Source organism: Mus pahari, chromosome 10 (genome assembly GCF_900095145.1).
Source record: "Mus pahari chromosome 10, PAHARI_EIJ_v1.1, whole genome shotgun sequence".
Classification (NCBI taxonomy): Eukaryota; Metazoa; Chordata; class Mammalia; order Rodentia; family Muridae; genus Mus; species Mus pahari.
This window is the reverse complement of record NC_034599.1, coordinates 18,290,395-18,303,486: the sequence shown is the minus strand read 5'-3', so window position 1 is coordinate 18,303,486 and position 13,092 is coordinate 18,290,395.

Genomic DNA, 13,092 nt, shown 5'->3' with positions numbered 1-13,092 from the left:
AAGAAGGAAAGAAGGGGAAAGGGAAGAAGAAGAAGAAGAAGAAGAAGAAGAAGAAGAAGAAGAAGAAGAAGAAGAAGAAGAAGAAGAAGAAGAAGAGAAGAAGAAGAGAAGAAGAAGAAGAAGAAGAAGACAACAACATGATCAGGCAATGAAGGAAGCAGAGGCCCAGAGCTGGGAATATGAGCTGTGCACTCTTTTGGGAATTTAAGAGATCTGAACTTGACTCTAGAGAAAGCTTAAGAGGCGGGCCCTCAAAGGGATCTTTGGAGACTTAGAATTCTCCAGATAAGAATATGAAGCCTGTTTTTGCTAACCCCAAGCTTAAACCTGATTTTTTTTTTCCAAATTAAAAAAAAAAATCAGAATTCAATACTAAACTCAGCATTTATTGTCAATGGTCTAGTCTGGAGATCTTTTTTGTGACTGAGAAATGCAGTAACAATGTGACTACTGATAGAGAGAGTGAAGCAGGCCTTCTGGGAGACGTAAATCTCCCAGACAAGAGGAGCTGAATTCATTACATGCATTTTCGTGTAAAAACTGATCAAAATGAGCAAGGCAATCAGACGCGACACACAGTGAACCTGTGCCATGCCAAGAGCTTGCATGGTTATACTTCCTACAGGGCTATAAACTGTCTGGGAGGGGAAAAAAAAAAGAAAAGAAGCAAAACAACAAAAGAAAGGAAGAAAAGGAAAACAAATGGACCGTTCACAAGTCTGGACTGAGTCTGCGCGTTGCATGAGGAACTAATTACCTCCAGTTTCAGAACTGGCCTTTGGCTTTGCTTTCAGCTTGAGGTGGTTGTGGCTGGAGACCTTCTTGCACTGAACTAGCAGGCCTTCCCCCTTTGTAGTATCTGTTAGACCGGAGGAGCCACGTCTTTCCCTGCTGTTGGGCACCGAGGCTATAGTCTCTCTTGGAAGAGTGGCTGTCTTTGCAAGTCCCCACTGTCCGTCCACCCAGCAAAGATCAGACGGCTGCTCCCCTCCCATACTTGTACAGAGTTACGATTGTCCCCTAGTGTTCTAGGGGGCGTGAGTGACTCTGGGATCCTCTAGGATACCTAAATTTGAGGATGCTCAAATAACTCATATATGAAGATATAATATTTATAAATAACTGGCATATCCATCCCCATCCCCTAAATCACCATTGGGTTACTTATAATACATAATGTAAAGTAAATGCTATGTAATATTTACCAAATTATTTATGGACTTGTGGCAAGAAAAGGAGTTTGTATATGTTCAGGATATATGTATTTCTTTTCTAGTATTTTGATCTGTGATTGGCTGTATCTTCTGGTGTGCAGATACAGGGTTGTATATATCCACTGCCAAGGTCTACTATGTAAATTACATGTACGTCCACTAAAGGCAAAGGGACTTTGCCTTCCAAGACAATGAGTACAGACAGCTAACCCTGCCTCCCTCAAAAGTTCACCAACTTAAATTTGATCTGGTATTTGAGGTTGAATTTGTTTGAATGCCAATGGTATGGTAGGTTTGCCACAAAATTTACTGAGGGGTGGTGCACATGGAAAATTCTCTCAGTACCTCAACTGTGTCTTTCTCGGTTATATTTTTCCTGTGCTGGAAATGCCTTCATTCCAGAACTCATGCTGATTTTAGAACAATCTTTGCAAACAGTAGTATTCAATAAGGCTAATAGAATGTGACCCATCCAACAAAAAGATAGTAAGGCAGATGGTGATGCTCAGTTAAGGCAAGCAGACTTAGCTCTAAGGCTTTGCTTTTTAGGTTAGCTTGGGAAACAAATGGGAGGTGGCAGAGCAGGTCCTAGTTTATGGTTACTGGTGGGAGGCAATGTTAACATTTGAGCTAAGAAATGAAATTCCCCCAAATTAATTCAGATCATCCTTTCTGTGACCATTTACAGGAAGAACACTTTTGTCACCACCCCAATAAAAGGTCCTGAGCGAGTGTGGCTGAGACTGTCCCCAGGCCTGAGTGAATGTGGCTGAGACTCCACCCCCACGCATGACAATCACCTTCAGTGGCTCAGCCTGTGATAGCAGCCAGGATAGCTACACTTTAAACACATTTTCTTTCTGCTTCCACTACCCAAGAGCCAGAAAACCTAGGCAAGAAAAATGGAAGATCTCCCTGTTGTAGATTTCAACTCTAAATCCATTTCCAAAGTGAATTCCAACACAAAAGGGAAGTCTTTACAATGAAGGACCTTACAGCAGTTGAGTAGATACAGAGGGGAAATGTATCTCAGCACTCTGGCCACAGTTAAAAAAACTTAATCCAAATAGTGCTTACATCTAAATAAAATCACAAAACAATAGCTCTTCCTGAAGAAAATGACTTGTAAGAGGAAAACATTTATTTATAGGTCAAAAGTACTACTTTTTCCTTTAGAAACAGTATACATACATTGGAATATGTTAAAATTAAGTACTACTGTTAGCAAAAGACATAATTGTTCAAAGATTAAAGATATTTGGATTGACTCTTGGTTAGTTTTAGAAGTTGTATTTTGAAAATATTCACCTCCCAGACCCAGATCCACATCCCTCTCCACTCCAATTTTATGAGTTTGTTGTTATTGTTGTTGTTGTTATTGTTGTTGTTTTAACAACCCACCAGGTTAAATTACTGTTACTCATATATTCCTAGGTATATAGGGTTATCCACTGGAGCATAGTCCACCCACCATGGACCACATCCTTAAGAAAACTGACCCCTCTTCCCCTAGAAGCCATCTCCTGTTCCAGGCTCCCCCTATGCAGTGAGTGTTTCTGACTGGTTTGTTCTTGTGCAGGCAACTACAGTTGCTCTGAGTTCATGAGCACATCACTCCCGTCGTGTCCAGAAATTGCTGTAGTTTCACTCTAATCTTCCCATCCCCTCTTCCTCAGCCTTGGATGGGGCATGATGCCGATGTCCCATCTGTGACCAAGCACTCCATTGGCACTTATTCTCTGCACTCTGAGCTGTGGTGAGTTTCTGCACTGTCATTCACTGCACAAAGAAACTTCTCTGGTGAGAAGACTCTAAGAGTTGAATCAATTTATGGGCAGAAGGTTACAATTTTAGAGAAAAGTTTAATATTATGTTTAGTTAGCAGAATAGTAGGTCACATCTAAGAGTGAATCAGTTTACAGGTAGAAGGTTTTAGAGGCAAGTTTGATATTATATCTAGTTAGTAGAAGAGTAGTAGGTCATTCCTTGAGCCCTTAGCTTCTCAAGCAAGGGTTTGTAGCCAGATTTGCAGTACCTGAGCTTGTGCTTCCTTCCATGGAAGGGCTTTAAATCCCATCAGAAAGGGGTTGGTTACCTCCATACCATTTGTACCATTATTGGGGCCTAACTCATCAGATAGGTCATTATTGGAGTTTACAGGGTTCATAGTTGGATGGCACTGTTGATGTCTTGTCCCCCACCTCCAACAGCCCATGTAGTACCTTTCAATAATAGCCAGCAGGGAGGACTCTTTTAATTCAGCACCATCTTGATAGCTCTCTGTTCTGTGATACATGTGCATGGCATCTTCAGATAGAGAGTCATACCGTTGAGTTCTGGTGGCAGGCATCCCACACATGACACTAAGCCTTTTATTTAGTCACCTATAGCATGACTAAATAAAATGAACATAGTCTCCTATTTAGGAATCTTATAAAATAGAAGGTTTCCATATGACTTTTCCAAACATATTTAGTATTAGTCTCCCAAGCCCTTGCCCTACTCTACCCTCCCATCTCTTCCTGCACCTAAATTCCCTTTCTATCATTTCCCTTTTACTTCATATCAGCTATGTTTGACTATTCTCCATCCTGGCTAGTATTCTGCCAACTTCATACAAGGTAGAGTCGTGTTGGAAAGGGAATTCTCAATTGAGAAAATGCCTCCACCAGGCAGACCGACCTGTGGGCACTTTCTTGATTTTTGACTGTTGTGGGAGAACTCGGCTTCTCATGGGCAACCCCACCCCTGGTTCTGGTCTTGAATCGTATAATAAAGCAGGCTAAGCAAGCCAGTAAGCAGCATGCTTCCATGGCCTCTGCATCAGCTCCTGCCTCCAGGTTCCTTCTCTGCTCAAGTACCCTGACTTCCCTCAGTGATGGATTGTTACCTGGAATTGTAAACAAAAGAAATCTTTTCCCTTCCAAGTTGCTTTTGGAAATGGTATTTATTGCAGTAGAGAAACTCTAACTATGACACCTTCCCGTTTAAGATCTTTCTTCCCTATCCCCACCACAGATCTCTTTCTAGTTCCCTGGAGTCTACAGGTGCTCTGACTTAAACACACAAATTAAAGAATCAACACCAAGATACTCATAGGACTGAGACTGTGCAGGTGTTTGTCTTTCTGGATCTGGATTATATCGCTCACCATAATGTTTTCTAGCTTCATCCACTTACCTGCACATTTCATTTTATTTTCTTTATATCTGAATAAAATTTCATTAGGTAGAGGTTCCATATTTTCATTATCCATTTATCAGTTTATGAATACCAAGGCTGTTTCCATGTTGTAGCTATTGTGAACCAAGCAGCTATGAACATGATTGAGTCTGTATTTGTCTCTGTAGTAGGATATTGATCCTTTGGGCATATTTCAATGAGCTGAAGTTACAAGCAGTTATGAGCAACCCAACATGCATGCTGGCAATCAAACCCTGGTCATATACAACAGCAATATGCACTCTTACTGTTGATCTATTTCTCCATCCCCTCAATAGATACCATTAGGAAAGAGGAATTCTGGAACGAGAGAGATGGCTAATGCTTAAGTGCACTTGTTCCTCTTGCAGAAGAACCCCAGAATCCCATGATAGCTCATAACCATCTGTTTGTCCAGTACCAGGGGGCACTCTGAGAGCCTGTATGCCCAGTTCTGGGCTCTGAGAGCATCAGACATTCATGTGATGCGCATACATGCAAACAAAACACTAGTACCTATCAAGGGGAAATAAGTAAAACCCTTAAGCGAACAAGGAAGGGAGAAAGGGAAGGAAGTGGGAGAGAGAGAGGAAGAGAGGAAGGGAAGGAAGGAGGGAGGGAGGGAGGGAGGAAACGAAACACAGGCTAGGTAGAGCATAGTGGATAAAACATTTACTGCACTGGCAAAGGATTTAAATCTGAATCCTCAGAGCCTACCCAGGGCTGGGTGGCATAGCCTGCATAGGTAATCCTAGTGTTCCTATAGTGAAATGGCTGGCAGAGTAAGAAGAACCCTGGAATCTCATAGGACAGCTAGCCTGGCATTAAATGCAGAACACGGGAAAGAAAAATAAAACAAAATAGCAGCAGGGGGGAGGGAGAGACCCTGCAGGTGGAAGGCAAGGACTGACAGCCAAGGCTTTCCTCTAACCACAACACATACCGCACAGCACATCTCTCTCTCTCTCTCTCTCTCTCTCTCTCTCTCTCTCTCTCTCTCTCTCTCTCTTTCTCTCTCTCTCTCTTTGTTCTTTACACACACACACACACAAAGAGGGAGGGAGAAGGAGAAAGAGAACAAGGAGAAAGAAGAGAGAGGAGCCATTGCCCCAGCATCCTAGACTTACTGTAAGTCTCCTACCCTTTAAAGTTGAAAGAAAAAAAATGACACTCCAACCATAGAGTGGCTGAAGATAAACCCCCAAGATCAAACTCCTAACAATAAAGAAGAACAAGGTATCTGGACAGTAAGACAGATAACAGCCTACAGCTGATACATCACAAAAGTACATTTACAAAACAGCCAATAAACATATGTGAAGGTGTCCAGAGTCAGTTACTGGGGGAAGGAAAATTGAAGCCACATGGGGTTTACAACAATACTTAACATTCCACAATGTACCTGATAGGGCTCTGGTCACATGATCCCAAACATGACACTTGAGAAAACAGCATAAGCAAGATGTCTCCTGAGTCTCCCCTGATGCAGACTATAGAAGGATTCTCCCACCTTCCTCTAAGTAGGATGTAAGGCCCTCCTTCCAGGGGGTTCTTTCTAGACCCAGAAGAAAGGATTATAGTGACCAAGAGCCTGAAGAACACAGACAAACCTTTGTCAAGTACCATCTATTTACTGGCAGGAGATCAAGTTCTCCGTCCTTGTGCCCTATTCTGCATGACGGTGTAGAATAGCCACGTTCCCCTCTTTCCTCTTGTGACACACAGGATGAAGCCAGACAAGTCTGCCATGGTTTTCTGCTGTTATTCATGAGCTTTGTAGTAGGTAAGGGAAAGCTGACACTTCTCCCCCCCTACACACTCAACAGAAGAATTAACAAAGAACTGAAGGCTGATGCCAATGCCAGTGATGGTGGGGTGGTGGGAGGGGCTTTCTTCCTCCATCCAGGCTAGCCTCTCCAGCTGGGGTGCAGCACAGCAGAGTGGTCAGGTCAGAGGAACAGTAAACAGCATGCACAACCAGGAGTGAGTGTAACTAACAGTGTGTTTAGAATGTGGGTTCATATATCATCTTGGGTTAAAACTAAGAAGAAGGGGTTTGAGAGCACTGGAAAGTGAAGGCAAATTATAAGGTGAACCAGGAAAATATGGAAAACAATTATTGTTTAATAAAACATGCTATAGAGTTAAATTTGTCTCTTCTTCTCCTGGTCCATTCTGGTATGGGATAGGGACACACATCTCCCCAAACAGAAATTGCCTTAAATAAAGTAAAGCTCTGGCAACTGGAGAACTTGTGTACTTTTCTAATAACTTTAGCAGCATCTACATGTCTCAAAGATATGTATTTATTAGAGATACAAATGGCTACCACTGAGTAAGGATGTTGGGCTGCATGACACCTGAATTCCACTATGAAAATAAAAATGGATAGAATTGCTTTATGAAATTGTTCAGCAACATCACCAAAGGCATGTGCACATATACTTCCTAACCCGGGAATTCTACTCCTAGTGTACATGTAACATATATACACACAAATGTTCACCACAAGACATATATAAGACTGTTTAGCAGTGCTGTATGTAACAGCTAAGAGTTAGAAACACTTCAAGCACCTCTGGGTAATATACTGCAGACATTTCCTAAGAATTGTGGGATAGAAGAATTTCACCAGCACAATGTCAAAAACAAAACAAAACAAAACAAAAACAAACAAACAAACAAAAAGCCAGGCCTTGATCCTAGTGTTGTGTGTGTGAGTGTATTGAGTAGGTTGAGATGTTTACAGTGTGCATACTTCTTTGTGCCTGATAAATGTCAGTGAAATGCATACTGAGAGGTGAATGTCTTTAAGCAAGTCTCCGTATCGGAAGAGACACTCAGGCATTAGCATTCCACAGCCTTGCATGCTTCTCCATCCGGCTGCATATGCATCCGCGTTGCTAAGCTGGACTTGGCCCATAAAGCCACTCTTCTGTGTGATTATAATGGATTTCTGCATTTATGTGGCGCCTTTCCTCTGCAGAGATCAAAGTGCTTGTGCATAATAAAAGATAGCATATCAAATGCCATGTATCAAACACAGAGGTCGAGGGAATAAGGGGGAAACATTGAACTCGGGGACATATAATCTAGGAAAGCTACACACGTAAAATAGGTCATAAAAACTTATGTAAAAACATTCATAAACATCAACTATTAAGAATTCATTTGTGTGGAATAAAAAGCCTGCGTCTCCTGAAGTTGCCGTCTTATTCCTGACAGGGGAAGGCCAGAGAGCAGCCGGGGCTTTCAATTTAGAACTTAGACTCCTAGGCACCACATGGCAAGATTTCTCTGGAGCCAGCTTGGCACCTCACTGCAGTAAAACAGAACAACTAAATAAACTCTCTGTACTGCTGTTCAAAGCATTTTCATACGCGCTTTAACACAGAAGCTTACCGGCCCTGACAACTAATTAAATGGGCCATTTTCATATTTGTGAATGAAGAACTCTTTTGATGCCTTTTTGTGAGGCGTATAGATTACACACACTGCTTTCGTGTTCTGGGTTGGCCGCCCCAAGTGTGTTTCCCCCCAAGCTTCTGCTTTTGAAATCACCACGCAAAGCAGACAATGAGGGGTTTTTAGCTGATCTAAGGTCACCGATGAAACCTGTCTATGGTGACATTTTAACTTGGCCAGTGACCTCAGGAGTTGTTTCCATTCACCTAGCAAAGGGCAAATTTAGCTGTAGGAAATAGCTACACAAGAGAAGGGAAATAGTGTGTTTCGACGAATTCAAGTAGACCATGTTCAGTACATAGATAGCTTCAGAACATCAGATACAAGCAGGGAAAAGGAAGCCTGTGTCCAGCCCTTGTGCAGGAGGACAACAGCCAATGATAATGGTCAGAAGGAGGAAAAATGGCCACAGACACATGGACAGCACTTTAAATCGATACCCTCACTAAAATCCCACAATTAAGCTATTAAGCTAGTAGTGTTCCATCCCCATCTCATAGATACCAAAGTGAAAGTTAAAAACAAAACAAAAAAGAGTTAACTAACTTGTCCAAAGTCCCGCTATTCAAAATGAAGCCAAGATATATTCACAGGCAACGTCACTCCAAAGGCTGTGTCCTTTAGTCCCAAAGCTAACGAAATTAACTAGAAGGGCTAGGAGGGTGGGCACTCCACGGGACAATTCTGTATTGAATGACTGCTCTGTCATTCTCTGGGCCCAAGTTTTTCAAGGACTTCTCTTCAGAAGCGGTTTTTGTTCTCAGTCATCAGCTCCAGGGAAGGGTGTATTTCTGAGTAGAATGGCCAGGAGCCCTGCTGCAGTCCTCCAGGGCTTGTGAAACGGAATGTCAGGAAGCGAGGCAGTGCTTGAACTCGTGCCTTGCCACAACACACATACTCTGTGCCTACCCATCATTACAGCCTGACCTTCTGGCAAGGTTCAGACTTGTCCTTTCAACCTAACAGCACCGCAGAGGACTCCTAGAAAGGTTACCCATGTGATAGTTCAAGTTCCCTCTATAGGCAGCTGCAGTGATTCATGAATAAGAGTGTTGGTAAGTTGTATAATAGGAGACCAGTGCTGGTGGGGTGGGGAGGGGGGGTGTAGCTAGGAGATTTTCATCTGAACAGAAGGTCATTTTTAAAATTCAATTTAGTGACACCCTTGTGGGTTTTCCCTGGCACCTAGAATATATGGACTAATAATTGGGAACAGCTGCTCGTCTTGACTGGAACCACTCTATTTAAATAGCTCCAAGATTACACCCTTGGCCTCTGCTTCTTTATATACTTTGGAAATAAACTACTGGATGCCCTAATGTATCCGGACAATGGAAGAAGTGCTTTATGGAAAGCGCCCACAAGCAGAGCAGCCCCATTCATGCTTCTGGTTGGCCATCACCACCCACCAACTATGGGGCGACAAGGGACTAACAAGGTCATGTGGCTCCTGAATCCTGGGAGTCTCCCGCACAGAAGTCACCCTGAGTCTGAAGTAACTCTCCCCCACAGGCCTGTTCTGTCAAGTGTCAAATGATGACTCCACCAAGCACTAACTTAATTATCTGGCTCTCCCAATCTGACAATCCTAGGGTATTTGTTTCTGGTGCACTCAAAAGTCTAAACAGCTAATGAAACTCCTTCAAATGTGGGATTTATTATGTTTAACTCGATGTTTAAAAAGACTTCGGTTTTCTTCACATTTGGGCGACTTTATCCCAGTTTACTTTCCTTTTGAATCACTGATTCTAAGAAGATTTATTGTGTGGCTGTTCTGAGCCAGTGCTCGTCCCTCAAAATGGCTCAAGCTGAGTCTGTTCATGCCAAACACACCTTAACCTTCCTTTTCCAACGTAAATCTCCAACCAAAGAAAAGTAATAAAATACAGCCGAGGCCCTGAGTGTGGGAAACTATTATGGGCCCACTGACAATTAGTGAGTGTGTCTCCAGGATAGTGGGAGAGTGGGAGGTAAAAATGACATAAAGGGAATGAAAAGCAATTGAATGGACATGTGATGACATCTAAGGGAATAAATACCCTATATTCTATAAATATTCCAAAAGACCACGCGGATTGATAAGACGATCAAGTAGAACCTCCTCCATCCTTGCATCGAGCCAAAATATGAAACTATGGATAGGCAAAACCTCAAGCATACTCAAGTAAGTAAATCAATTATCCAACGCAGAATGCTTGATGGGGGAAAGAGAAAATAACCCCAGGAAAGGAACACCCATCCCTAATAGAAAATACACCCTGGAGAAGAGGTAGCTGCTCTGGCCACCAGGCTACTGAGGCCAGGGAGGAGGGCGGGCTCTGCAGGCATCATGGAAGTCTAGGATGCTTGAGAAGCTGGGTGGGAGACAGGTGGCCTGGAAAGGGCAGCTCTGAGGTCGGGTCATAAAGCAAAAGAGAACCAGAAATTTAAAAAGGGGACCAGGAAAAAGAAAATCCTAAGAACCCCATCCTCCTCCAAAGGGGGAACTCTTAAGGGAAACTACTTCACAAAGAGATGAGGATTCTCAATTGAATAATGTCTCCCACCACTGCCAACTCCTCAGCTGTGTCTGCCTGTGACAGATAATGCTGGTGGAGAGAAAGAAAAATGTCTCAAAAAGAAGAGGAAACAGTGGACTACGTGTGCACATGGACTGTGTCAGGAAACAGTGCACTGTGTGTGCACATGGACCATGAGAGGAAAGAGTGCACTGTGTGTGCACATGGACTGTGAGAGGAAAGAGTGCACTGTGTGTGCACAGATGCACGGTATATAAGGTATATAAGAGGAAACAGGAGCCCAGTGATGCAGGCCCATCATCCCAGAACTTATGCAGGATCAAGCATTTGCAGCTAGTCTGGGCTATACAGCAAGACCTTAGGAGAAAAGAGAATAAGAAGAAAACAGGGGCCCCAAATCAGACTTCTTATTAAATGATAATAGCTCTTCCCCAAGCAGTGACAAAGCTTAAGAAAATGTCAACATTCCAAACTTAATTAAATAACAAGCTTTTAGAAATAAAGGAGAAAAACTATCCTGAAATTTAATACACAATGTATATGTTTTTGCCAAATTTTTAAAATCTGAACTGAATCATCTTCAAATTTCAAGACAAATTCAAGTTTAAGACCACTTTGCCCAAGTGGCCTGAACACACACATGCACACACACACACACACACACACACACACACACACACACACACACTAAAGAATGACAACAGAAATCCTAGTCCAGATGGGAGATAAAATAACCATAATACTGTAAGTGGCCATTGATCATAAGTTAAATTTAAAGCTATAATAGTATCAGAACCACCAGGGAAGTTATTAATATTTCTAATTAGTTCATAGTACTTCATCAGTATCTGGTTTTCTCAGGGTTGTAATTCTTTGGGGTTGTACAGTTAATTGATATTTAATGACTTTCTTAGGAGAGAAACTAGATAACCACCAATTTACAATGTTTTGGGGGAAACAACAAAGCAATACAAAATAGGGGCTAGAGAGATGGCTCAGTGGTTAAGAACACATAATGCTCTTCTAGGGTGACCAGCTTCGGTTCCCAGCCCCCAACTCAGGTAACTCAAAATTGCCTATAACTCCAATTCCAGGAGGATTCAACACCTCTGGGCTCCTCAGACAACTGCAGTCAAGAACATATATCTGTATACAAACACACATACACATAGTTAGAAATAAACAAATTAACAAAGGGGTCCTTAGAACTCCCAAACATCACAGGCTATTGCCAGAGCTATTAGTTACTTTCCCCCAAACTAATATAGTAAGGCCCTATTGGTGAAAATATCATTGACTTAGGTGATGAAACCTGTCCTGCATGGTCTGGCTGCTATGTGAGTCATGCTTCAGTTGAAGGCCCTAGTTCTCTTCTTAGAAGGAAGCTGTCAGGCTAAGAATATCCAGGTACTACTTGTTCTAGTTACTTATCTGTTCCATACTTTATTTATAAAAACAATGTTCTTTAGATAATCACCTTTTATAATTTAATACAATAAATATTTTTTTACCTTACATCTTCCTTTTCCTCTTTATAGATCCAGGAGTGTGAATGATCTAAGGGAACTTGTTAATACTTTTTTTTCAGTGACAACTTCTCTTCACCTAAAATGTTTATGTGACCCTAGATATAAAGATGCGTAACATGGGTTCAGAGGTTGAATACTTCCTGCTAAGAAACAATTCTCTGCTATACATGTAATTTTACAATTTAATAAAGATGAAAACAAGTCGTACACTAATTAAATCTTAGCTGAGTAGTTGATGCAGCATGATGTATAGCATCTTAAATATTTGTCAGGGCTGAGCAACATTTTGATTTTATAATTATCGGTGCTGAAAACATCATTTTGCTTACATCTATAGTACAAAGTAGCAGAAGTATGCTTAAGGATATTTCAGAAATGGAAATTCTGTCTAATTCCAAGCCAAACTCAAGGAATGATACTTTAAAATGAACTCAAGTTGGCAACTAAAACAATTTTTGAGATCAATCATTCTAACCCAATATAATCCAAAGACATCACCCTCTGATATTTGCATGCTGAGGAATGACAATAGGAAAGTATGGAAAGCCTTCGTTGTCCATAATTAAACCACCACGTTTTCATAAAATCAGCACACTTTGAATGCACAGTAAAAACACTGTCATAAGTCACAACAGCCTGGTGTCTGAGCCAATGTGTTAGGTTTTGACGACGCATACAGTGTAAGTGTGCATGGTGTATGACAGATCCAATGTCCAAATAAAGTCATGTGACATACCATGGATGAGTATTGTCGGAAACACCAGATTCATTACCAACTTAAGTCTGAATTTCGTTTTTGGTCACTGACCATTCAGAAACCTCTTACTGTTGCTAAATATTCACGATCTTAGCATTCAGTTTCACAACCCCATATGCAGTTACCACGAGAATTTGAAGAAGCTGTTATCTGAGGTGTAACACTGCAAGGACATGAAGCAAGGCATGGAAAAACCAGCCTCTGCGGTGAGGGGGGAGTTAATGTGGGCATTTTCCAAATGGAAACGGCACCACATTCTCCTGTGTGCGTCACAGTAGGATGAGCATGCGTCACAATGAGATGAGCATGCACCACAGTGGGATGAGCATGCGTCACAGTAGGACGAGCATGCGTCACAGTGGGATGAGCAAGTGTCACAGTGGGATGAGCATGTGTCACAGTGGGAT